We start from the raw sequence: 26,222 nt of genomic DNA, 5'->3' as shown, positions 1-26,222 counted from the left end.
AGTATGGTTACGCACGGTTTGGCGTCGAAGTCGGTCCAGCGCGCGCCTCATCCACGGATGAGAATTGAATAAGCGCCAGCTAAGCAGCTGTTATAACACCAGCTAGTCACGTGGTACAGAAGCGGCGAGGCTCCGAACGAGCGCAGTTGCGACGCCTCTACACAGCGAGTCACACCTCCGCTCCGCCGGCTCAAGGCCAAACGCGCACTAAACTTGACCTTGGGAGTCTCAGTGCGAAGAGTAGAACTTTCATTCTAAAACGGGCTAGGTGGACGCCACGACAATAACGGCACACTAGTAACTGCAGACGATGCGGAGCAACATGTACAGTCGGGGACAAAAGTCTCTGGACCGCTTGCTTCGGAAACGAAGCCTAAAGCTTCATTATTATCCGCCGGCTGGAGACCACGTTTGTGGAAGTTAAGGCTAAAATCTTTTTCTTTCACCTCCACAAGCGTGGTCTCCAGCCGGCGGATATAATAGGACTACTATCGCTTCGTTTCTGGAGCACGCGGTGCAGGGATTTTTGTCTCTGACTGTACAGTCGGCCACATACCCAAGATGCCCGCGGACGACTTGGTCTCTTGTGTGTTTATGACATTTGCTGCTGCCTGGCGTGCCCAATGCTGCCTTTAAAAAATGAGCAGTTAAACGCAATCCATGGTAATATGCCCGCAAAATAATATTAAGCTCCGGATCCTAAACCACTAGCAAACGGCACAAGTGTGCTTCGTATTGCGCTGTCCAAGCGCCCTAGATAAATGTGTCGACGACTGTATACGGTCATTGAAAACGCTTTAATGCAACTAAATTACATCGCGATCGGTGTTCACAACGGCGCCACGATAAAGCAGGGTTGCGTAGCAGCCACTAAACAAAGGGCAGCCTTTCTGATGTCACTACTGGCCCTGACGAGTAGCACAGCGGTGAAGCTGTGCTACTGTTGCTGACGTGTAACGCAGAGATGCCCATAAAATACGAAGACAGAGAGACCTAGCTTAATGTAAACAATTTGTTGTGTCCCCATATTGCTTTTGTGTGTGTGCGCCCCCGCTTCCCCCTCCTAACGACCACTCGATCCTCCTCCTAACGACCACGACAGTTGCCCCTCGTCGCACGCTGTCACCAGAGGCCCCCCCACGGTGCGCCCCCGCACCCTCCTCCTGTTCTGGGAAGCCACTCCCTCCCGTGGACGCTTCTCAGCTCCCTCCTTTCTTCGGGCGGCCAGTTCGGCTCCTGCCTCGGTCGACGCTGGTCGCACCCTCTTCAGCTTTAAATAAACGAAGTCTAAAAGTACCGTGTGCGTCTTTCGCTGCATTCAACACAGCGACCGGACACGACAGTGGCGACGAGAAAGTGGATTCGACCCGCGCTACGCAACGCTATTGACAAGCCATGGCTACGCGAGGGTTTCCCAATCAGATACCAGAGTTCAACGGCTCATCGTGGTCATCGTGGGTTGGACGCCTTCAGTTCTACTTTGAAGCTAACAACATCACAGACCCAGCCTTGAAGAGGGCCAACCTGCTGACGCTGTGCGGGGAGCAGACCTACGATACTGTCTGCGCCCTTATTCAGCCAAGCACACCAGCGGCAGTGTCTTACGACGACATCGTAAAAGCGCTGCAAAAGCACTACGACCCAAGGCCATCCGAGGTCTACAGCCGGGCTCGCTTCCAACGACGAGATCAACTGGGAGGAGAAACTGTGAGCGCCTACGTAGCCGCGCTCAAGAAGCTCGCTGCCGACTGCAATTTTGGAACGCTGTCGACAACAGCTACCGGGCAGGAGGGAGACGCAGCTTCTTCTGCTAACACCACCATGCTTCCCTTGGACGTGATGTTACGCGACAGATTTGTGTGCGGACTGAGTGACGAGTCACTGCAGCAGCGCCTGTTCGCTGAGAAGGACCTCACATTCAGCAAAGCTTACGACATCGCCGTTCGAGCGGAGAGCGCCGGTCACCAGCAGAGAGGGATTCGCCGGAACACCGAGCCGGTACACCAGACAAGCAACCAGGTGCGCAAGCCTTCTGTTGTTGTAAAATCGGTCAAAAAGGCACAACGCTGCTGGCGGTGTGACGACCAACACAACCCCCAGGGATGTCGATTCCAGTCAGGCACGTGTAATTTTTGCCACAAGCGAGGGCATATCGAAAGAGCATGCATTACGAAACGGAGACTTGCCAAGATAAAGTCACCTTCCCAGCCTAATCACAGCGTCAACGCCTCAGAGAATACGCCGCTATCTGATCTCCATGGAACAACATCAGCAACACCATCTGTGTTGTACGACCTGAACACCATGAATCTCGGCACGCGACCGAAGATTTTTACAGAAGTAAGCGTACATCACCAGCTGATTAAGTTCGAGGTGGACTCCGGCGCAGCCTGTACTCTGATCAGTGAGGACACGTTCCGAACTTCATGGCCATCTGACGCACCCGCCCTGCAACAAGACGACACGCACCTGCGAACGTGGTCAGGACAGAATCTGCCACTATTGGGCTCTGCCAACGTGCAGGTTAACTACAACGGCCAGACCCATACGCTACCTCTGCTTGTTGTGAAGGGCACAGGATCAAGCCTTCTAGGGAGAAACTGGTTTTCTCCACTAGGCGTGATGATATGCGGCATACACCAGACGCCGAGCCAGAACATGGTTGAGCAACTGCAAGAGAAATACGGAAGAGTATTCTCGGAAGAGATTCCAGGAAACGAAGGGCCCCCGGTCACACTGGAGTTGTTGGACAACGCGCAACCCAAATTTCTGAAGGCCAGGCCGGTGCCGTTTGCTCTCCGAGATTCAGTTGAAAAGAGTTGGACAAACTGGAGCAGCAAGGTGTCATCGAGCCGACGCAGCATTCAGAATGGGCCACACCACTTGTCGTAGTTCGCAAGAAGAACGGAACCATACGCCTCTGCGGAGACTACCGGAGCACCGTCAATCTTGCGACTAAAGCGTCCTCTTACCCGCTACCGACACCTGAAGAAGTATTCAGTGTACTACGTGGCGCAAGAGTCTTCAGCACATTGGACCTCACTCAGGCGTATCAGCAGCTGAAGGTGAGCGAGTCAACTGCTGAATTATTGGCAATTAACACACTGAAAGGCTTGTACAAAGTCAAGCGACTGCCTTTTGGCGTAGCTGCAGCCCCGGCCATATTTCAAAAATTCATGGAGACAGTGCTTCAGGGCATCCCAGGAGTTTGTGTCTACCTTGACGATGTCATCATCAGTGGCACTTCCACTGAAGAGCATGCAGTGCGCCTAGAGCTCGTTCTCGAAAGGCTAGCAAACGCTAATTTGTGCATAAGCAAATCGAAGTGCTGTTTTGCGGTGCCAGAGGTGCAATTTCTGGGACACCGAATTGATGCGGAAGGCATTCACCCTACCGAGGACAAAGTGCGAGCGATCACAGAAGCACGAGCTCCAACAAACAAGCAGGAGCTACAGGCTTTTCTCGGACTCTTGACGTTCTACGACCGGTTCTTGGAACAAAGAGCTACCGTGGCCAACGACTTATACCAACTCCTTCGGAAAGATGTGACATGGACATGGTCGCCACGCCATCAGCAGTCATTCGATGCCCTGAAAGACCTGATTCGAAGATGTACAGTCCTCCGCCACTACGACGAAAGGAAGCCTCTGCTTTTGGCTTGCGACGCATCACCGTACGGAGTCGGCGCGGTTCTATCGCAAACTGACGAGCAAGGAAGGGAAGCTCCCATCGCCTTCGCCTCACGTACGTTGTCGCAAGCAGAACGCAACTACGCGCAACTTGACAAAGAAGGGCTAGCCATCGTCTACGCGGCGACACATTTTCACCAGTACATTGCCGGCCGGAAGGTGACCTTTATAACCGATCACCGACCGCTATTGGGCATTCTGGGACCACAAAGGCCTATGCCACCAACTTTGTCTCCGCGAATGACACGTTGGTGCATCAAACTCTCAGCGTACGACTACGCTCTGGTCTACCGCAATGGGAGTAAACATCAAAACGCCGATGCGCTAAGCCGTCTGCCACTAGACGCAACTGTTGACGAACCATTTCCACCAGGAGACGTTCTGATGTTCGAAGCACTGCCAGAACCTCCGCTTACAGCAGGCACAGTTGCAGCATCTACGCAGAAGTGCGCAGCTCTCCGGCTAGTTTACACAGCTGTTCAACAAGGCAACGTGCATAAACTCAAAGGGGACAACTTTGACGCTTACCGCAGGCGAGCTACAGAGTTGAGCACCCATCGCGGCTGCATCATATTTGGGTCCCGAGTTGTGATGCCGAGAGAACTACGCGCACAAGCTATGTCTCTCATCCACGCCGGACATCGGGGCATCGTTGCAATGAAAAAGTGTGCCAGAAGCTACATGTGGTGGCCTGGCATTGACAACGACATCGAAACAGTGGTGCGAGAATGCAAGCCTTGCCAGAGCAGCCGGAGCGCCCCGCCGAAAGCTCCTGTCCCAGAATGGAAAAAGCCAGACACACCATGGCACACACTGCACATTGATTTTGCAGGACCAATTGAGGGCTGCACTTTCCTTGTGGTCGTAGATGCCTACACAAAGTGGCTTGAGATAAGGCAAATGGGACAGACGACTTCGGCAGCAGTCATTGACAACCTCCGATCACTATTTGCAACGTTCGGCCTGCCGCGCAAGGTAGTGTCAGACAACGGAACACCGTTTGTGTCTGCGGAGATCCTCAAGTTTTATCGCGACAACGGGATCTCATCAGTTACATCGGCCCCCTACCACCCAGCGACAAACGGACAAGCCGAGCGCTACGTAGCCGAGCTAAAACGCGCCCTTGAAAGAGATCAGACAGGCTCGCTGCAGCGCCGCCTTGCGCGCTTTCTCTTCAAGCAGCACACGACGGTTCAGAGCACAACAGGCGAGACCCCCTCGAAAATGATGTTCGAGCGTGAAATGCGAACCCAGCTCACAGCCATCCTCCCCGAGCCAAAGGCAGAGACGTTCCGGGAAGAAAAAGCAATTCCGCGCTGCGGCACGCTTAATGAGGGGCAGCGCGTCCTCGCCCGACAGTTTCTGAAAAAGCCACGCTGGGAGGAAGCTACAATTGTCAGACGCATAGGCCTGCGCTCTTGGCTCGTCAACATACATGGCACAGTAGCACGCCGACATCTCAACCAGCTGCGTAGATTTACGACGCCGTCTGAGAGCTGTCCGCCAGCGGAGAGAACACGTGCACCATTTTCCCACATAGCCTGGCACCTCTTCCCGGAAGAAGAGACTTCGCCCAGGACAGACCCAGGAGACACAGCGAACAACAGCCAGCCTACAAGTGTTTCTCCCCCGAGCGCACAAAGCCAGCGCGCCTCCACGCGTGAGCGCCGACCCCCTGCACGATACCAGGCAACTTTCTAAGGGGGAAGGAAGTGTTGTGTCCCCATATTGCTTTTGTGTGTGTGCGCCCCCGCTTCCCCCTCCTAACGACCACTCGATCCTCCTCCTAACGACCACGACAGTTGCCCCTCGTCGCACGCTGTCACCAGAGGCCCCCCCACGGTGCGCCCCCGCACCCTCCTCCTGTTCTGGGAAGCCACTCCCTCCCGTGGACGCTTCTCAGCTCCCTCCTTTCTTCGGGCGGCCAGTTCGGCTCCTGCCTCGGTCGACGCTGGTCGCACCCTCTTCAGCTTTAAATAAACGAAGTCTAAAAGTACCGTGTGCGTCTTTCGCTGCATTCAACACAGCGACCGGACACGACACAATTGCGTTTGTTATGGTCATTGAGATTATGTTGAACTATCTCTCTAATTACGAAGACCTGAGTTCATTGGAATGCCGGAAAGACGCTTCTCGATCGTTTCCTTTTGCTAAGGGGACATTGAGGACAAAACTAAAGTTGGCCGTATAGAGAGATTGCCTCATTCTGAAGAGAACGGTGCTACTTCCACTGAAAACGGAGCTTTTATAACCTAGAAAAAGCGGAAAAACGAAATACAGATGTCGCAACAATCGGTCATTTTCGCAAGCGAGCTGCAGTGCAACATCACATTTTTTTGTGCGGGGATCTCAGAGGTTTTATCAACATTTAACACGTTTATCATGTAGTCCTCCTCGGTGCCGACCGAGTGGCGGGAAAATTTTTAAATTCAATTTTCTCAGCATTCAATGCGTGTTTAGCTGCTGGACAAACATCAACGTATCCAGAATGACCCGATTTTGATCAAGAACAAATATTGAATGAGTTTGGTTTGGTTTGGTTTATGGGGTTTAACGTCCCAAAGGGACGCCGTAGTGAAGGACTCCGGGAATTTCGACCACCTGGGGTTCTTTAACGTGCACTGACATCACAGAGTACACGGGCCTCTAGAATTTCTCCTCCATCGAAATTCGGCCGCCGCGGCCGGGATCGAACCGGCGTCTTTCGGGTCAGCAGCCGAGCACCCTAACCACTGAGCCACCGCGGCGGCTTATTGAATGGAGTTTATCTGAATATCCATTGACATCACTTTTTATCGCAGGTGGCTTAAAGGCGACGTAGAGAGAGACAGAGAGGCGGGAAGATTCATCGGATGAGTGTTTCGGTTCGCAACCACAGAACTGGGGGTAAGGGAAGAAGGTATAGAAAAGCTAAGTCGTCTAACTTCAACGCTCGCTTTCTTTTCCACGCCCCCAAAAGCATCCTCACCTCGCTATAAACTAACCCTGGGTTCAGTGGTAAGGCCAGGCTCTCCGCAAATCTCCAGGTGAACGCAAGAGAGAAACTAGTGTTCTCACAATCACCTGTGTACCTTGCGCTATGGAAGACCAGTCGATAGAACGAGGTGCAAGTCGCCGCCTTTCCCCCGCGCTCGAGTGTTTGCGGCTAACGGTGGGGAAGCACGCCGGACTAAAATAGAAACAGTAACGATCGGTTCATTTTTTCTTTATTATCTGGCTTCTTGTTATTATTTCAGGGCGCGCGCGATCGCAGAAGACTGCCAAGTCTCCCCACGAAGAAAGAGAGAGTAGTCCTCGGTGGGGGAGAGCAGCACCCGCGCTATTCACAAAAGGGCGGCCACGATGGCTGTGCAACTTTTATTCACAGCGTGACGCTTACCTTCTTGCTCGGACTCCTCCGAGGTGAGCTCTGCGCGCTGCGACGCGAACGAATCGATCCGCATGCGCTCACTTCAGACTTCAACGAGGCGCACGACGAGCCGAGTTGACGGCCGCGCACTCGATCTCTCAACTCTCTTCTCTCGCTTGCACTAGGAAGCGTTGCGTGTGTATGTTGTGTGCGTGAGTGTGTGTGTGCGTGTCTGTGTATGTGTGCGCCTGTCTATGCGTGTATGTATGTGTGCGTGAGTGTGCCTATGTGAGTGTGTATGTGTGCGTGTGTGTATGTGTGTGCGTGTGCATGTATGTATGCGTGTGTGTGCCTGTCTGTATGTATGTGTGCGTGCGTGAGTGTGTGTGCCTGTATGTATGTATGTGTCTATCTATGTGTGCATCTATGTGTGTGTCTGTGTGTGCTCGTATGTATAGATGCGTGAGTGTATGTGCCTGTCTATCTGTGTATGTATGTATGTATGTATGTATGTATGTATGTATGTATGTATGCATGTATGTAGGTAGGTAGGTACGTACAGTCTTTGTCAAAAGTAACCAGGCTGGACGTTTTTCTTCTCAGTCGTATATTAAAGCTATTATCCCAGCCCTCAAGGTCTAAATCTCTGGTATGGTAAGAAGAACCCCTGTTCTCATCTCCAAAAAACTTTTTGATCTTTGGGGAAGCCGTGAGGGCTCTGTTATACGAATGAGAAGCAAAGCATGTAGCCTGGTTACTTTTGACAAAGGCTGTACGTACGTATGCATGAATGTGTGTACGTACGTACGTACGTATGTATGTATGTATGTATGTATGTATGTATGTATGTATGTATGTATGTATGTATGTATGTATGTATGTACGTATGTATGTATGTATGTATGTATGTATGTATGTATGCATGTATGTATGTATGTATGTATGTATGTATGTATGTATGTATGTACATGCGTGTGGGAGGGGAAAGGACTCTGCTCCAATACAGCGATACAGCGATAAAAAGCCAGTTCCCAAACAACAGCTGTTCAAAACAAGCTTGAGCTCACCACAAACGCTTTTGGTTTTTCTCTTGTGTCTTAAAGGTGCACTGAAGAGGATTCTGAACATGTCTTTTTGCCGCGGGAACTCGATCCACACGTTCCTAGCATTCTTAGAAACAGGGACTTATTGCCCTGTGTGGCTGATTTCCCCAATTAAAACGAATTAACGTCCGGCTCTCGCCTTTTTTTTTTAATTCTGCCTCGTACGGTGGGCGGAGTCGACCAACGCGTGGAGCGCCTTTCACCCAGTCCCGTGGAGGCATTGCTTTCGCTTTATTTTGTTTTTTAGGTTTCCATGAATAAATAGTTTCATTCACAGATAATATAGCCGCAAAATAAGCCCGAATAAATAAAAATACGCGCGAACAATTTGCTACTACGGACTACTACGTATTACTCCGCCGATGGCAGAGCGGCAAGCCGCCACGGGGCTGGGTGAAAGGCGCTCCACACGTTGGTCGACTCCGCCCACCGTACGAGACAGAATTTTAAAAAAAAAGGCGGGAGCCGGACGTTAATTCGATTTAATTGGGGAAATCGGCCACACAGGGCAGTAAATCGCAGTTTCTAAGAAAGCTCGGAACGTGTAGATCGAGTTCCCGCGGCAAAAAGACAAGTTCAGATTCCTCTTCAGTGCACCTTTAAGCCGGATGCTTTAAATAGCCGCTCTTTGGCGCGTCGATAAATCGTACAAAAGAGCGAACGAAGAAAAACGCCCTACGAGGATCAACAGCGATCCATGCGTGTGTTTGATCTGCGTTGCTTTTTGTGGGCCTCCATTTTTCCCCATTGGCTTTTCACTTTGCGAGTTGCAAACGTTTCTTCTCTTTTTTTTTTCTTTAGTTTCGTACTTTTAATACCGCTTCGTTCACGTTTCTGCAGCCCAGCTCGGACGGGGGAAAGCCTGCGCTTGCGAAGGCTAATTTCGTGCTGCGCGGCTTTTGTGTACACCGCGTGGGTGGGTGTGGTCGCGGTCGTGTCTCTGTTTGCTGAAAGCGCGCCCAGCAAAGTTTCCGGCTGGTCGTGCGGCGCTCGGCCGGTCGCTGTCGCGGGATTTGCCCGAAATAGACACTGGATCCGCTTCTTGGGACAACAATCGCCGTGAGCGGAGGCTTGATTTAGCGAGGTTTTCGTCAGCAGTGGTAGCTGTATGAAAGACGAACTTTCACGGCTATAAAGGTGTCGTCCTTCGTAGAGCGTCTAAAATAAGCTTCTTCGTTCACTACAGCCCCCCCCCCCCCCCCCCCCTGACGGCCTTCTTATTTTTTTTTTATAATTTCTTTTAATATAAGGTTCGCTAGCATTATCCAGGCTAGTCTCCCTGTATCCAACTGCACCTTCAAAGTCACCTTCAAGCTGCAACCTGTATCCACCCGAGGTATAGGCGACTTGTAAGCAGCGGAGCCTAGCGCTCTTGGAAGTGAGTTTCTGATCCGCTTGAGAGTATGCATTGATAAAGAGAGGCAGAAAGTGGAGGGGGGGGGGGGTGTCCAAGTGGGTTCAAGTCGGACTTCTAGCTCTCGGCAAAGCGGTGGAAAGCGGTGGATCGTAGTTATGTGAAGGAGTGTTGTAAAGTAGCTGTCGCTTCCCATTTCTTTACAGAGAGGCTTCACGGTGTATACATATATTAGAAGGAGGGTGCTGCCGTCGTATTGACTGTGTCTGTGAACCTGTCAGGTATGGAATCAGTGTATGCCAGCCGCAGGTTTCCTGACTCACACCACGGCGTGAAACCGCAAGGCCTCCCTAAAGCGTACGTTAGATTTGCGCTTGGTCTGTTCTCGCCCGAGCTCGAACGAACCTCGACAGGCGGAGAAACGACACCGGAGGCACTAGGCAACCACGACATAAAAAAGCAGTCATACGTGCATTTATTTGTTGTTTTAGGCGAAGTTCTTATTCTTTCATTCAAACTACGAATGTATTCTTCTCAGCGTTTCAGGAATAGTTTACCGGCGCACCCTGTAGACAACTGCGCAATCAAGTTCACATTATGGAAGTAATTGTCCCATGTGTGTGTGTGTGTGTGTGTGTGTGTGTGTGTGTGTGTGTGTGTGTGTGTGTGTGTGTGTGTGTGTGTGTGTGTGTGTGTGTGTGTGTGTGTGTGTGTGTGTGTGTGTGTGTGTGTGTGTGTGTGTGTGTGTGTGTGTGCGCGTGTGCGTGTGCGTGCGTGCGTGTGTGCGTGTGTGCGTGCGTGCGTGCGTGCGTGCGTAATCTTCAGCCAGAAGGCATTCGCAAAGCAGATTTTCCATGCACTATTTGTGGATAATATTAATATGGAAATTACGATTGCGCTGTGAATGCAGCCTTGAGACCAACAAAGGCATCACCTCTCCAGTTGAACACTGACTTTAGCACAGCGATTGGAAGAACAAAGACTGGACTCGTAAAGTAAACGAACAAAAATCGTGCACTACATTTTTATCGACCAGGGTGCCCACTGCACCACGTTGTAAGGGCGCTAACTGCTGCTCACCACAATTCGGCCTTTCTCAACAATTACAGAGCAGTTCAGTTTTAAAGGAGTCCGATATGCAGCCCGCACACCTATTGATTTCTTCATTCGCATAGATAATGATTGCAGTCATCCGCCCAAATAAATTGTGCAAAAATGTATAACAGGCTGGCTGATCAGGTCATTCATCGTCCACTCTAAACACGAATTAGAGTATATGGGAGTAGAAAGGTAATAAGCTTTCCTCTGGCGCACTCCCTTCTAGGGGCAGGGTAGGCTGTCAAACCTCTGGGGTAGATTTAAATCACTAAAAAGTACGGAGTACTTACGGTTGACAACAGAAACATATTCCCTCTTCAAAACTTGCTAAGTTCTAGTAGTTACGAAGATTTTAACCGGGGTTTCAGTTTCCAATGTTGACTAACCTCTAGAACTCTGATGCTGCATTTATAAGTCTCCTCCCATTGCTGAGTGTCTCAAGTTACTACTATTTGCCATGAGAATATGCCTTCTTCTCCAAGAGTAAGCATTCCGTATATTTAGTGAAAGAAATCTGCTCCGGGAAAGGGGCAGGACATACAAAGGAGCAGGGAATAGCTAGAGAACAGCTTGCTCTCTTTTTTACTCCCATGTGGGCTTATTTGTGTTTAGAATGTAGAAGCCCAGTAGCATACTTGAAAGTCCAAGCCTGCTATATAAATTCCGCTTCACCCCGCCGTGGTGGCTCAGCGGTAATGGCGCTCTGCTGCTACAGGTTAATTGCAGTAAAACAAAAGCAGTAATTTTCCGAACTCAAGGAAAAGAAATCCCACAGTACCATAATATACTGTTCGAGTCCATGCAAATTGAGGTTGTTAACTCAATTAAAATTCTTGGTGTAACCTTCTCCAGCAGCCTACAATGGGACGAGCATGCAGATTCAGTCCTCAAGAAGCTAAGCAGTACGGTTGGAATGCTAAGTCGCAATCGACACATTTTTCCTACTTTTGTTAAAATACTTTTGTATAATGCCTTGTTTGCCTCGCACATTAATTATGGTCACTTAGTATGGGGTACAACGACACAATCAAATCTTAACAATATATTAATCATGCAGAAAAGGGCTCTACGTATTATTGCCAATGTATCCTTTACGGAACACACTGAACCACTCTTCGAGAAGTATAACATAAGAAAGATTCACGACATTTACACATACAGACTTCTGCGGGATTTTTACTATAGCAGCAGGAAGCATAATTTTACGTTAGTGAAAATCGCGAACCTGCATCAGAATGTACCTGCCTACACTACACGCCGCACGGAAATATGGAATGTTTCGAGATACAGAACTAATTATAGCAAACAGATGCTTGAGAATAATTTACCAAGGTTGTTAAATTCCCTAATTGAAATGGGTATCGACATTCTAAGCATGAACCCGTCAAACTTTAAAGCCTTCATGCGTTCCTATACTGCATAATATGTAATATATTTTTGTCTTTATTATTTCTTTATTACCTCTGTCTCTCCTTCATACATATTTGTGAATGTTTCTTTGTTTTGTTTTGGGCTTTCTTTATTCACTTCTTGTGTTCTGATGAGCTGACTGCCACCGCCGCTCTGCCAAGTGTACACCAGGATGCAGGACCGGTCAAGCCTCCAGGAGGCTTTTTGCCTGCCATCCTCGACATTATATCTGTATGGTGTAATGTTGGAATAAATATTTGAATATTTGAATATTTGACCCGAAAGACGCGAGTTCTATCCCGGCCGCGACGGCCGAATTTCGATGCAGGCGAAAGTCTAGAGGCCCGTGTGCTGTGCGTTGTCAGTGCACATTAAAGAACCCCAGGTGGTCGAAATTTCCGGAGCCCTTCACTACGGCGTCCCTCATAACCTGAGTCGCTTTTGGACGTTAAACCCCAATAAACCAACCTAAATTCCGCTTCAAGTACATCTCAGCTGCTAATAAACAAATTAATATACGGTGCAGAGGCGGAGTTTTTCCGCGTAGATGAGTCTACCGCTCCGAGGTTATTTCGTCGCCTTGAAATTAAAAATTAAACGCGTCGGTAACCGAAACGTGCTCGGAGCTACCTTCCTGCAGGCATATAACGTACACTGCAGTGGGCAACCTTCAGTGTGACTAAAAGGAGATTCTAGAAGTCGTCGATGCGAAACTTAGAGAATAAGGAGAGAGCCTTAGTGAACCTGAGATCGGTAGCGGGCTTTCAGCTACACACAGATTGCGCAGAGCCGTCCCTGAAGTTCCCGCGCGTGCGTATAGTGGCTCTAAGATCGACACCTCATCGCTTCCAAAAAAGGTCTTTAGGAAGTATTCAGTCTATTAAAAGATTTATACGGACGCTGCTGGAACTGCGCACTGAACGAGTACTACAATAAAGCATCGGCGCATCAGTTCCTGTCCAGTGGCGTCGCTCACACCGCTCGCCATGCATGGCGCCTATACCTGGGTTACAAACAGGGTGGAAATTTGGGCAAGTTGGTAATGATCCATAACACAAGAGTAGCGCAAAGCCAGGACGACGGACAAAAGGGGAGAGAACACACACCCACAACACAGGCGCTGCGTTTTATTAAACAGCCCTCCGTTCTATTCACATCACCCAAAGCATTAAAGCTGTGATATACATCCCGAGCCTGTGCAGAAGCCTCGGCTGGCACTTACGGAATGTATAGCATCCAAGCGAGCTGGGGAAATGGCCGAGCTCTATGGAGGCCAGGCCACTTCTGGTTCCTTTCAAGCACCCGTATTTTGGGCACATTATTCGAAAACAGCACACCCCCTACCCACCTTCTTCCTCCATCGCGGCCGCTGAACCCCTGGAAGCCGAAACCATTATACGGGGCTGGATTTCGCAAGCGGGAGTACAGCCTCTCGAAGACGACAAGACACACTCGAGAGAGCAGCGCTTAACGGGAGCAACAGCAGCAGGAACGGCTCACGTAATTCAAGTGTTATGATGTTAACCGCGATGGAGTGAAAGACAGGGGGAGAGGGGGGGGGGTTGCATTACAGCCTGCCAGGGTATCACAAAGTGTGCGCTCTCGACGTAGTACGTTCTTAAAAGCGCGCGCCTGAAAGTGCGCACAGCAGCGCTTTAATTCACCTACGCTTCACCGGTCGCTAGCTCTCCATGTGTAAAGTTCACATTTTACATCTGTAATCTTAAAGTAAAAATCCTTTATTTTTTCCTCAGCTTAAAGCAGGGAAACTGCCAGACCCCGTTGCGCACACCGTGAACTACGGTAGTTGGCGAGTATTATTTTCTTCTTTCCATCTCTCTATCCCTATTCTAGAAATGGGTCGCGCAAGCGAGCGAGAGATATGAAAACCGCTTTGCACGCGCTTAGTCAGTTTTCGGGTCAGGGAATCTTCTATAAGGGTGGTTGCCTGCGTCTGCTCTACTACGCACGCGCACATATACACCGCGACTCGCCGAAAACACGCGCAAACTCAGCATCGCACGCGAGAATGGTGTCTACGCCAAGTGCGTGCAGTACACGGCGCATGCTTGGACTGGGAGCGCTCTCGACTCGTTTGTAATTCGAGTAGTAGAGTATTACCAGACAGTCGCGTCGCAGACACGCGTTCCCATTCTTCTCTCTCGCCCTCTCACTATCCCCTCTCCCCTTAGAGTGAAGCAGCAGTCCCCTTACAACGCGAGTATATTCACATTCCAACAACTTACGGGTCGTGGACGGTTATTCGTTCCATCTTTTTTTTTATCTTTCTTTCGCGTATTGCGCCCCCGCTGCCTTGCCTTCATTTATTTTTTTCACATTTTTGCGGAGTCGTCCCGTACGAGAGCAGAGCACAGTCATTACGCGTCGAGTCTCGGTAAAGTCCGCACCTCACGAGCGCTTCGCCGGCAAAGTATGCGAACCTCTGCCATTCTTTTTTTTTTTTTTTCAGTTGTGTTATTACCGTCAGTATCATTCCTCCTGATCGCGCTTGAAATCAAGCCAGCACGGTAATCTGTTTCTCCTAGTTCCTCCTTTCCATCCTTCATTGTTTTGTTGTTTTTTTTTCGTTTCGTACTAGAGCCCGAGAGCTCGCCTCCATTCAGAGGAATGGAATGCTCAGTCAACGACTTGGCCCGCGCGTTATAACGCGTCTTTTATATCACGGCGCAGCGCGCTATACTGGCCCGCTCTTTTTCGTCCCTTTATAGCGTAGTCTTCGTAATAACGAGAGCGTGTAATAAAGGATGGAGCGGCGCGAGCGCATGCCGCGGATTGCGACGACGTGATCTCGTTTACTTCCCGCTCCACTTTGATGACTGCAGCGTGTGTGTACAATGCGAGTGGATGCTCGCTCGGGTGCCGTACATGTGTACGCGCGGCAAGGACCTGAGCTCGGCCAACGCAGCTAAACGACTCGGATGCCATCTGCCTCGCTTTTTCTGCACTAAATATAGAGCAACGCGAGCGCATTCCTTTCGAGCTTGGTACGCATGAATAACGTGCGGGAACCGAGGAAGACTGCGGTGCAGTTCAAGTTTGTTTTCGCGGTAATTAGACAAATACGATGGGCCGTCGTCGTTCGGCGCTGCGTGTATGTAGCGACAAAGCGTTTTACTTCGTGGAGAACGTGGTAGTGTCGTGTTAGCGGTGTTGAAATACACCGTTATTATTCTTACGTTTTGCCGGAAGCAGATGGCGACGTTCGTAACGACGCCTCATACTATCATGTAATGTTCGCTCAGCGGTTTGTGCATTCAATATCTGTGGTAGGCTTAAAGAATGACCATTCTAAGGCATAGTTACTATGTTTTCAATTAATTTTGTGCGTGGGTCGTATGATACTTCAAGACACATTACAGAGTTATAGCATAGCGCAATTTGCGATCCGCTACCTGGATTCGCTTCCGCGGAGCGTCACTGCGTGCTCGCAGATCGCCCTGTGGTCGCCAGATAGCGCCAGGTGCCGGCAAGCTGCGCTCACGTTAGCCGCGTTGGGACCAATCAGCACACGCGCACTGGCAGCGCGCGGAAATGGTTCGAGGTAGGGGATCGCGCTGTGCATGCTATGACTTTCTATAACAGAATTTTAGCTTACCGCACCCCATCAGTGCGTGGTAAGAGGTGGTAAGGATTTCAGTTTGATGGTGGCTTGGACATAGGATGCAAGGTATAATATTGACAAAAGGTGTGATAAAATGACCCTTTAATGCTTCCTGACTAAGCCTACACGTCGTTTACATTTCAAGGACAGTCAGCAGCACAACAGAAACAGTACAAGTGGTAGTTCAAGGTGGCTTAAATATATATTCTAATGGATAAATGGAATCATGCATCCTCCATAGGTAGTATTTGAACACAAAAAGCATCATCGTAACGTCATCACATTGTTCTCACCATTCTCTCTCATATGTTCTCTGGCACCTCTGCCGTCGGAACGTGGCCTGGTAAATTTTTCAAAGAATTAAAAGAAACCTCATGCAGCGGACAAAGTTTTCAGGAAGAAAAAAAAAACTGACGCATACGGAGAGTCTGTTGAGGTAGGATACAACTCAGGAACGAAGCGGCGAACGCTCTTCAGAGAAGGTTCTCCACCCAAAAGCATTCGCATTGGCTGGAGGTCATCCTTTGACAGACATTAGCAGCTCCGTTCTTGAGTTATATCCGACTCTAAGTGCCAATAGTAATCGAATGTACCTCCTATAGAAACAAGCCCCAACTTGTTTAAATTCTGTTCGCGTCATGTTCGCAAGCGACCGCGTGTCATTCCACAGGTGTCAGTACCCTCGCAAACGTTGCAACTGCCAGGTATGCACTATAGCACGGTGCACAGCGCATGTTCGCTTCAACGGGCGAAGACTCCGACAAAGCTAAATATAGAGGCAGGACGTTCGTGCCACAGCAATTTCCTCCATAACGGCGGCAACTCGTATAGCAGTCGTCGTTAAATATAATAGCTCCTGTAATAAAACGCAGAGAAATGGAGCTTTGAAAGTGAATGGAGAGTAAGTGTTGAATGACCTTCAATTCTCTTCGTGAATGAGTCCGCGCCGGTATACGTTCGTCCAGCTAACCTTCCACCACGTTTCACGGCCTCCCCTCTTATGCGATCCGCCGCCTCCATTCACGTGCGTCCGCTCGCATTCAAGTTACGCGGCGGAGACCGCGGCAGAGGAAACACAAAACTGAAAGTAGAACGGCGTGAATGCGTACGCAGTAACGCTGTGCACTCGTCGGCACGTACACACTGCGAATGTACGACGTCGATTACTGCGAGCGCACGCCTGCTTTCCCGACCAACTTGTCCTTTTTTTTTTTCTTATTTCTGTTTTACCTCGCTTTAACCCTGAACGACTAGCGCACGCGTGTCGGACTACATGTAATGAGTCCTCGCTGCTATTCAGGCTGGAAAGCAACGCACGCGCGAACAGTTTCGGCGTGGTTTGAACGCTTTTGAATGTACCGCTCTTTTTTTTTTCGGCTTTGTGCTGGCACGAGTGACCTTTTTAAAAGTTCTAGCGTTAGTAGGACCCGCAAAAAGGTGGTATACAATGTCCATCCGCTGTCACTGGGTCTCTATAGCATAAAAGAGGCGGCTAATTAGAGAGGCGGTGCTCGAGAGTGTGAGATAAAGCTTTTTAGTTCTAGTTTTGGAAGCGGCACGGTTAGGTTAAGTCAGGCTGAACTGTGAAGGAAGGAAACGCGTAATGTCGTTTTACTCTGGGAGGACACCAGAACCGCTCGGTGATGAAATGAAATGTAGGTAGCTACAAATTGGCGGAGAGAAAAGGAACTGCAGCTACAGCCTTAGTCGAAAGTCTTCAGGCCAAATGGTCTTCATTTGAGCCGTGTAACAATGCACTGACGCCATCCGTTAAAGGGGCACTGAGAATAAATAGAAGTTGGTCTGTATCGATACGTCTGCCGCATTCCAATCGCAGAGAGATCAATATAAGCGAAACCAGAGCTTTTATAAGCTGCACAGAAAAAAAAAAAAAAGACGGAATGCATGTGTCGCCATCACCGGCCGATTTTTCAAGTAAAGTGCTTGCGTCGACGCTTAATTTTTTTGCGTGGATCTCGGAGGCTTAGCTACAGAGCCATTCACTTCAAAGCGGTAGCAACCAGTCCGTTCGGTATGGACGTCACGAGTCGGAATTGACATCCGGGAAAGTTTATAAATCCAATTTTTTTGTCAATTAATGCGTGTTTGGCTCTCGGGAAAATGTCAACGCAACCGCAAAGCCTCAGAGAATCAATTTTTAATGAGAACAAAAATTGAATACATTTCTCCTCAGTGTTTTTCTAAGGTCTTTAAGAGTGATAAATGGAGCTCTACTCACTTCTATCCGACTTTTATTCTTAGCAAAAATCGATTGCAAGGCTTTTTATTTCAACGTTTGTCCGGCAGTGAAAGACCTATTTATTGCGGAGAATATTTCAATAAAAATTTTCCCCTCACTTGATTCAAAATCGTGACGTCATGACCAAAAAGGACTCCATGATCCCCGTTTCGAAGTGAATGGCGGCGTATCCCAGCCTCAGGGATCCCCACCGAAAAAAGAAGCTGCCCTGACGTTACTGCCATTTTGTTTGTGAAATCGGCCTATGCCGTAGATACCTGTATTCCAGTTTCAAGTTGACATCTGCTAGCGTATCAAAGCTCCGTTCCCAGTGAAAGTAGTGCCCTTGTTGTTAGAACGTTGTAACATCGATACATAGGAACTCAGTTTGACCCCGGCGTTCCTTAGGAGCCGTCCTAGTTTCTCCATTACAAGGCTTAAAAAGCCAATCATATGACGTGAATACTTCTAACCAAGGATGCACATCACCAGCACACTCTGGTCAGAACTGATGGGTCCAGACAACTTGTATAAGATCGAGACCACGGTGTAGTGACTCACCGTGCGTCTGCAGATACTACACAGTCGCCTTTTCTGAAGGCTCTACCCCAACCATGGTCCTTTCGCTGTGAATGAACTAGACACCGGAGCTGTCACATTGAAAAGCGCACGGAGGTGCAGACAAAGCTAGGCTTAGCGAAAACGGTTCGCACCCGTTAACCGGATCCTGTGAACAGGCTGCCTCGCCGTTGGTGCGCCCATCGCGCCATCCAGCGGGACTGTGTTTGAGTAAAAGGGGGCTGACTTGTGGTCACGTGTGCGCCCTAAGGGTGTACGGCGGCATAGCACTGCGGGCTCTGACATCACTGTATATTCATCACTCTGCTTCAGAGGCACTTTTCAATGCTACCACATCTTAGCCAAACTGACAAATAGCGGCAGAGAGGCTCGACATTACTGAGAGGCATCAAGTTCAGCGCAGCGTCGTCCGGTTTGATGGGGCTCGATCGTACAATTATCGTCCGGTAATTAAGCGTCAGGTGAATAAGCCAGCATACCGCTGACCCTGCCACGGATCGAAACTCTGACCTCTTAATTACCAAGGACAGCGCGCAGCAGATTGGATAATGAATCCTTTCTTTTTATTTTTATAAACTGGAATGAACGCCGCGATCCTATCATTGCCAGATGGCATTGCTGCTGGCGGCTCGGCGCGAACCGAAACAGGGACAAAAAGCGAAAGGTTCGCTGAAATCGGCAGAGAAATACGACGAAGATCGTTGCAACGGACGCTAAGCACAATAGCCTACAACGTCAATTGCCCATATCATCCACGGGTTGGGTAACAACCATACAGCGCCAAGCTCCGGCCTCAACTCACCATCTAGTGACGTCGCCCCAGACCTGGTCCTTCAGTAATCGTTTTTTCTCTCTCTCTCTCTCCCTCCAGGTCCTCACTGCAACATCTATCCATGCCATTTCAAGCTGATGATGATGATAGTGGCGATAATTAATTTCATTTTCTCCCCCGCACGCCAGTGGAGGCAGCGTGAACGTGTATAGGAGCAGCCCACAGAAGCAAGCAAGCACTGAGTGCGTATACGACACAGAGGAGCGGTTAACGAACAAAAGAAACGAAGAAAGAAAGAAGAATGGCGGAACTGATGAAGGTACCGGCAGCACAGAGCCACCGCTGATGCATATTCATGTCCTGCACTGCACTGCACGTGTCGCGTATGACCTTGGCGCCGCCTGAGCGGCATACATGCGCTGAACTACGCGCCGTACAAAGCGAGAACACAAGGTGCAATGCGACGACTACCGCTGCTCGCAAGAAAACAAAAAAAAGAACCACCAGAGGAAAAGAAGGTGATAAATGAACAGTGATATGGCAGACAGCCCAAGCCGATCATGCATAAGAAGCTTCCCTGATTCATAGCCGTATGAGCTCAACACATTGGAATTCGTGGGCGGTTCCCGGCTCCCGAGGTCAGACGAGTCTCGTACGGCCTCCTAGGCTGTGTGTCTTCTTTTTTTTTTGTAAGATATTAGACCACAGCTCTACGGCTCAAGTTAGACGAACAGACGTTTTTAGTAGTTACCGGTGCACATCGCGGTTTGTTGGCACAGTCACCCTGTCTTGAGCCGGGCCAGATGACTCCGGTTAACCCTTGATGAACTCCTTACGTCGGAAGGAAAAAGGGGGGGAGAAATTTTATATTAGCGCAAGCTTATTTTAATGATACCTAACTGGGCGCACCTGCATCATTCTAGTACGTCACGCCTTCTAAGGCCTTCTGAGTGACGTTAACACGAGTGAAGACGTGGCTTTAAAGTTTGTCCCGCCTTTTATGGAACTGCCTGTGTCTACTACTAGAACCAATCGAGACTTCGGGCAGTGTCTTTCTGAGTCCAAGCCTTTATTTTTTTATGTGCAGTGGTCCGGTAACCGGTAATTCGGCCCTTATTTATTTCCTGTCTTTCCCTTTTCCGCGAATTCTTCTCTTTTCTTATTACATAACCCTCGTGACCTTCTGGTCCACTTCCTACGCGAGGCATCTCTAAACATCCACAAGGCTTCGTCTCAGCTAGCAGCTCGGCGCTCAGCTACAGTAGCCTGGCAGAGGTGCATCCGATATCCCGTGACATCACTGCCTTGATTGTGTTGCAACCGTAGAAGCGAAAACCGGTGGTAGCGTTACCCAACCAGCCTACGTATTCGTTTTCACATCGCTCATAAAAAAGGGAATACGCCGCTTTGCATAGTAAAGACGTTTTTTCAAGCTAATGAAGTCGTGATACGCATGCATTAAACTGAGTAGGTTACGCCTTCTTGACCCTTCACGCAGCGCTTCCATCTTGGGAAACTTCTTCTTCTTTTTCTTTATTCAAGACATTCCGTTACAGAAATGCCTTGGGGGACGCGACAAAAGGCAATAGACATGCCTGACGGGGCCGCGCCCCCCTTGGCTGCGGCGGAAACAACATAGCATAAGCACAATAATTACAAAGCAAAAGGAACAACAATACTGCATGATATGAAAGGGCATGAAAAAACACAAAAAATACAGGTGCATAAAAAGAATAAGTTGGATCAGTAGTGTGGTGTTATGAAAAACAGTGATCTATGTGCGCACGTCTTCAATCATCAAAGTGAAGGTAAAGATCTGGAGTGAAGGCGAACGAAGTTAACAGCACAGCATGGTCTTTAGTTTTCATTTAAGAAAAAGTCTCTAAGTGTAAAAGTCTCTAACTCCCAACAGAGGCCTACGCATTCTTCGAGGCTACCTTCTTTTTGCCTAGTAGTTCCTTATCTTCTTTCTCTAATATCACCTAAATAGCATGGATTATGTAGCTTACGTGGTCCTGTACGTAGCGTACACGCTATGCATAGCATCACATGCAGGCATATAAGTGATGTCAGTTTTCGCGCAGCCCAAATCACTACTTCGGCACAACCCTGGCTCCTCTTCCCCTCTATCCTTCTCTCTCTTAAAGGAACACGGAGGGCAAACAAAAACTTGCTTGTATCGGCAGGGGTCAGCGTTCTAATCACAAAGAGCCCGCTATCACCGACAACGGAGCTTTTAAGGCGAAAGCCTTTAATGGCTAGCAGAGAGTGTCACACCTTTGGCATCGTTTAACTCGTGATAACTCGGGAATTAAAATAGATAGGAGAAAACCAATGGTTGTTTCAGATAGAGGAGGAAAAAATGAACCTAGAAGCCAAGTTTGATGACTGTAGATCAGTTAGTTAATTAAGTATCGGCAAAAATGTGCAAATTGCGTCGAAATAGCGTGGACGTCGATGTAGCCACGGGAACGGTGTGACGTCACATCCACCGGTAGTCGTCACGGCATAGTGAAAATTGTCACACAATGGTCGGAAAAACGTCTGATTTGTGTCAAATTAGAAGGAAAAATGTGTAATTAAGCGCAATTCACACTTAAAATCCCCGAAAGATGTGTAATTTTGGTATCATATATCCACGGGAACGGCGTGACGTCACATCCACCAGAATTCGTCACGGCATAGTGTCCTCGGCTTCCGCCTCTCAACACTTCAGTTGCCAAAGTGTACTCGCAATTTTTATAAGCGATAGCTCGCGAAAGCTTCGCTAGAAAATACAGATGGCGCCACCACCGGCCGATTTCACAGGTAAAATGCATGCGTCGACATCGATTTCTAATTCTTTACGGATCTCAGAGGCTACGCTACACCGCTCTTGACTTCAAACCGACGGCAGCCAGTCGTTTTCAGTAATGACGTCGCGCGTTTGAATCTACTGCCGGGAAGATTATTAAATCCGATTTCCGCGCCGATAAATGCCTCGTGTGCAACCGAGCAAACCAAAACAGCCGGGAAGAGTCAGGGAATTAATTTTTACTGAGAACACTAATTGGACGGAGCTGTTCTGAGAGTTCATTTAAGATTTGCGCTCGACGTCTATATGGACAGCTCAGCTCTTTCTTAACAATCAGACCACGGAGATCCAGTTAAGAAATTCCCCTAATTAGCATCTTCCTACGCTTGGCTTCTTCTCTTGTCCTTTATCCCGGTGCCGCAAGCTCACTCTCTTTCTACAAGAAGTTTTCGTTTTTTAATCGTTTCCATACTCCGCAGATGATGCGCTTGCCAGTACGAAGTTTGTGCCGATTACGCCAGGCGCTTCCCGCCAGTCCTGACTATTATGCATATTTATAAGTTCATAATCCTATCTCCGGCTCCTTCACTTTCTGCGTCTTACTTTTTTTCTCCTCTCTCTTTTCCGGCGTTATTAATGGTTTCCCTTCAGTGCCCGCGGCGGCTCGGCCAATCTTCCGTGCAGGCCCGTTGCGTAAGAGGAGCAAGATGAGGTACAAAATGGCTGATTAAAGAAAGTACGGCCCGGAGCATGTGAGAGAACTCGGAAAGCGCGTCTGAGCACCATAATTAAATCGCTGCGTAGCGTCTTTACACATCGCAAGCGGCGCGCAGAGGCACAGAAGGGATGGCGGAACGCCTAATTCCGTCATGTGTTGGCAATGCGGTAGTACTCGAAGCTATTGATGCCTTGGCCGGAAGTGACTGGTGGGGCTTGTGATACCCGGCTTGCTTTGCCGTACACTCCCTGCCACTGTTGGCAGTTGGAGGCTTCACACGGATGAATCTAGTCTGGTGACGTCACTTCCATCCAGCCAATGGGCATTCTGAGACCTGGTGACGTCACTTGCTCTATCCAATGGAATTTATCCACACTGGTGACGTCGTTGAGGACTTCACTGCCCTCCAGCCTATAGGGATTTTTCTGTACCATGCTGGACGGCGCCGGGTTTTAGCTCCGGTGAAGGTACTATGCTGCGCTGTGGAAAAGGGGAGGTCGTCGTGCCTTGTACCACGCTGATTTGGGAGGACAATGCACAATTGCGTTTTACAGAGCATCCTTATTCACCAACAGGGGGCTTGAGGGGGGTCGGGAGAGGGGGGGGGGGGGGGGGATCCGATGAACGCGTCACTATAGAAACGAAGAAGTACGTCGTAAATGTGCTTCCATCGTGACTACCGTCGGCAGCCAAGCCCATTCCTTTCTCATTATACGTTTTCCGACGTTCTCTTGCAACCTGTCCGGTCATGTACCCGTCCTGTACTGCATGTCTGCCAGCCTCTAAGTTAGGCCTAACTTTCTGCCACGCCCGCTACACTTCTCTTGCTTCGGTGCCCTTGTAGCGATCCCTGCTACCAGCGCCGGCTGTGCACCGAAGACGGTGAGGTTTCGCCAGCACATGTACGACAGAACGCTGGAACATTCGCCTTCGTCGGGCTGTCGCCGCCACCCCATCAACCGCGATGTCGACGCGACTAATTAAATGTGGCGCGATCCTGTCCGAGACGACGTCCACATTTCTGGTAACCCGGAATCGATACGTACAAGCAATCTTCTCGCTTATGCATCACATTTGCGAACCAAAGTGCCGCCACTTCCCGCTCGAAATTTCAGCGAAGACGTCATCAACTAGCGCCGGTTGCTGCGAACTTCCTTGGAGCAATGCAGGGACGCTGGTGCGAACACACCGCACGGCCCACTACACGGCATCGTCGAAGCCTACACACCCATCCGCCTATCGACAGAGACGGCGCCAACGCACGAAGACACTACGCCGCGAAGCAGCGCCAACGAATTCTGCGTCACTGCTTTTTAGCGGCACCTCAAAGCCGACATCAACGTTCCTTTTCCCATTGCCAACGAATATGAGACGAAGGAGCTGCTCTGTATGCCAGATGTTCGCAACGTCATGCGATGTGCTTCCGCGAACGGCAGCACGACGACAAAGACCGTTTTAAGAATCGAAGGTGTACGCTTGTATCTGGTTATTACGTGCGTCTCTACGTGATGGCCCCTGCTATATGCTGTCTCTCAAGGAGGAAGCGAATATCGTTTCTGGCTCTTTCGATGTCCTCTGGCTCCACAAGAAGGAACAAGAAGAGGTTTAGCGCAAGAAATCACACATCCCCTTTTCTTAGCTGAATTCACTCATCTCATATTTTGTTTTCGTCAGTCACATATTCGTCCATCCATGTGCCGTAAGTAGCTTGGCCCACTTATAGCCACCCTTAAAAATGCTCACGTGTCCCCTGCTTCAACGAGAGGAAAAGAATGACGAAAGAGTGAGCAGTATGCCATGAGAGAAATAACGAGACAGAAAATAAAAAGCTAACGGTACTTATTCGCCAAGTTAACTTGCTCATCTAACGTCAAATAAAACACTAATCACTAGTGCAGCTGCCCTGTTGCGTATATAAGAGCGACTTCACAATTCTGGGTCCACTTAGAAAAACCAACGGGTATGAGCTTAATGAACACAGTTGACTCAGTACACGGGGATCTTGAATGGGCTGCGAACCCTGGACTGTCCGGAAGCCAACATTCAGAACAGATTTTCGCCGCCAGCCCAATATCATGTTCCTTCTGACGTCCTTCTCCGCATCATATAGCCAAAATTAGAGAGAAACACTGTTAAATGCATTGGCGTACGCATGTTGTCTTTTAATTTAGTATGAGGTTTAACGCCTCCACGCGGCTATAACCGTTGGGGCAAACTACAGGCCGCTGCGTCTCTTGTCTCTGACCAGGTGTACCGAGCAAGCTTAACCTCTCTGGCAAACCGCAAACGTTCTCAACATGAGATTCTTGCTCCGCAGCGTGCCGTTTTAGCCGCTAAAAGCTGACCGGACAATGGACCGAATCGCTGATGCGTCGGTCGCCGTACTCACTGTCACGTGACCGAAAGGCAGAAATCGTTTTCTCGCTATTTCATGGTCCAGTGGGTAAGCCGCACGCGACTGACTCAGGTAGCATTCGTCTCCCGAACCCCAGCAACGATTTGTTCCTTCCAATACGGATCCACATTTTAGATCAGCACCGTTACTTTCTCAAGCGGCCACATAGGAAAAGTAGCCATCGTTGTTTTGCACAGTTTAAAAACACGAGGACTCAACAGCGCTCGAGATGTCACGGGCTGCAATACACGGAGTGTTGCCTGGCTTAAATGGATCATTACAATGCAGTTATTTTACTTAAAACTCGCTTAATTCGAAGATCCGGCTTATTCGAAACGGTTCTTTTTCCCCATCAAAATCAAGCCTATTAAACAGGCTCCCCTTGACTGGACCGCCTCGTAACTCGAGGTCGTTATTCGGTCCCCTCCAGGTTCGGATTGTACGGGGCCGATTACATTAAGTGATTATTCAGAGGCATAATGTTCCTAGAAGCGATACTTGACGATCTTTTGTATTGTTGCACTGATCCTTGCGCGAACGTCACGTTTTTTTTTAATCCTTCAATTATAAGTTTAATAAACGCACATAGACACACACTCCCCTTAGCTCGGCATCTAAACACACACAGGCAGCGACTTAGACCGAGCACCCCTTCTCGTTATTCATCCGCGACCCCGCGCTCCACGCCGAAGCACACCGCCGGCGTCACCCACGCTTCACCTGCTTTTTACGCAAGGCCGTCTCTCCTCTAGTCCTCCTCCTCACGCGCCTCGAAGCGAGACACCCATCCTCCTCTCCCTCTTACTTCCCCACCTCTTCTTCACTTGCTCTGCACACCCTTTGCTCATATCCTTCGCCCCGCTGTATGCCTCGAAATTCGTGGGCGGGGCAGCCATGGCGGCAGTCGCGCGCTGTGCGCGTGTAGGCAGACACGCAGGCCTCCTTCGGCACGAGTCTTTGGGCCCGTGCAAAAGGAAAAGAAACGCGCGCCTGTGTCGCCCGCGTATGCCAGACCATATAACGACATGCACAGCCCGCATCGCGAGTACACTCGCTATATAGGGAGAGCCTGGACCCGTAACCTTATACACATACTGTAC

The 26,222-nt window shown here is 49.4% G+C and overlaps 2 protein-coding genes and 1 non-coding gene across 4 annotated transcripts in view; 1 reads left to right on the top strand and 2 right to left on the bottom strand.

Moving 5' to 3' along the window:
* The window catches only part of LOC149335945 (uncharacterized), an 82,762-nt gene that overhangs the window by 34,236 nt on the left and 22,304 nt on the right, over positions 1-26,222 (top strand). The gene's annotated exons all lie outside the window — the stretch shown is intronic.
* Positions 1-26,222, bottom strand: part of LOC149335946 (uncharacterized) — a 164,961-nt gene that overhangs the window by 126,737 nt on the left and 12,002 nt on the right. The gene's annotated exons all lie outside the window — the stretch shown is intronic.
* Positions 6,364-6,437, bottom strand: TRNAS-GCU (transfer RNA serine (anticodon GCU)). The gene has a single exon. It is a non-coding gene; the product is annotated as a tRNA-Ser (tRNA).

The sequence above is a fragment of the Amblyomma mixtum genome, chromosome 7 (assembly GCF_055824585.1).
Source record: "Amblyomma mixtum isolate Tamu chromosome 7, ASM5582458v1, whole genome shotgun sequence".
NCBI lineage: Eukaryota > Metazoa > Arthropoda > Arachnida > Ixodida > Ixodidae > Amblyomma > Amblyomma mixtum.
Note: the sequence above shows the minus strand (reverse complement) of the source record. Positions and strands in the feature narration are given on the sequence as shown.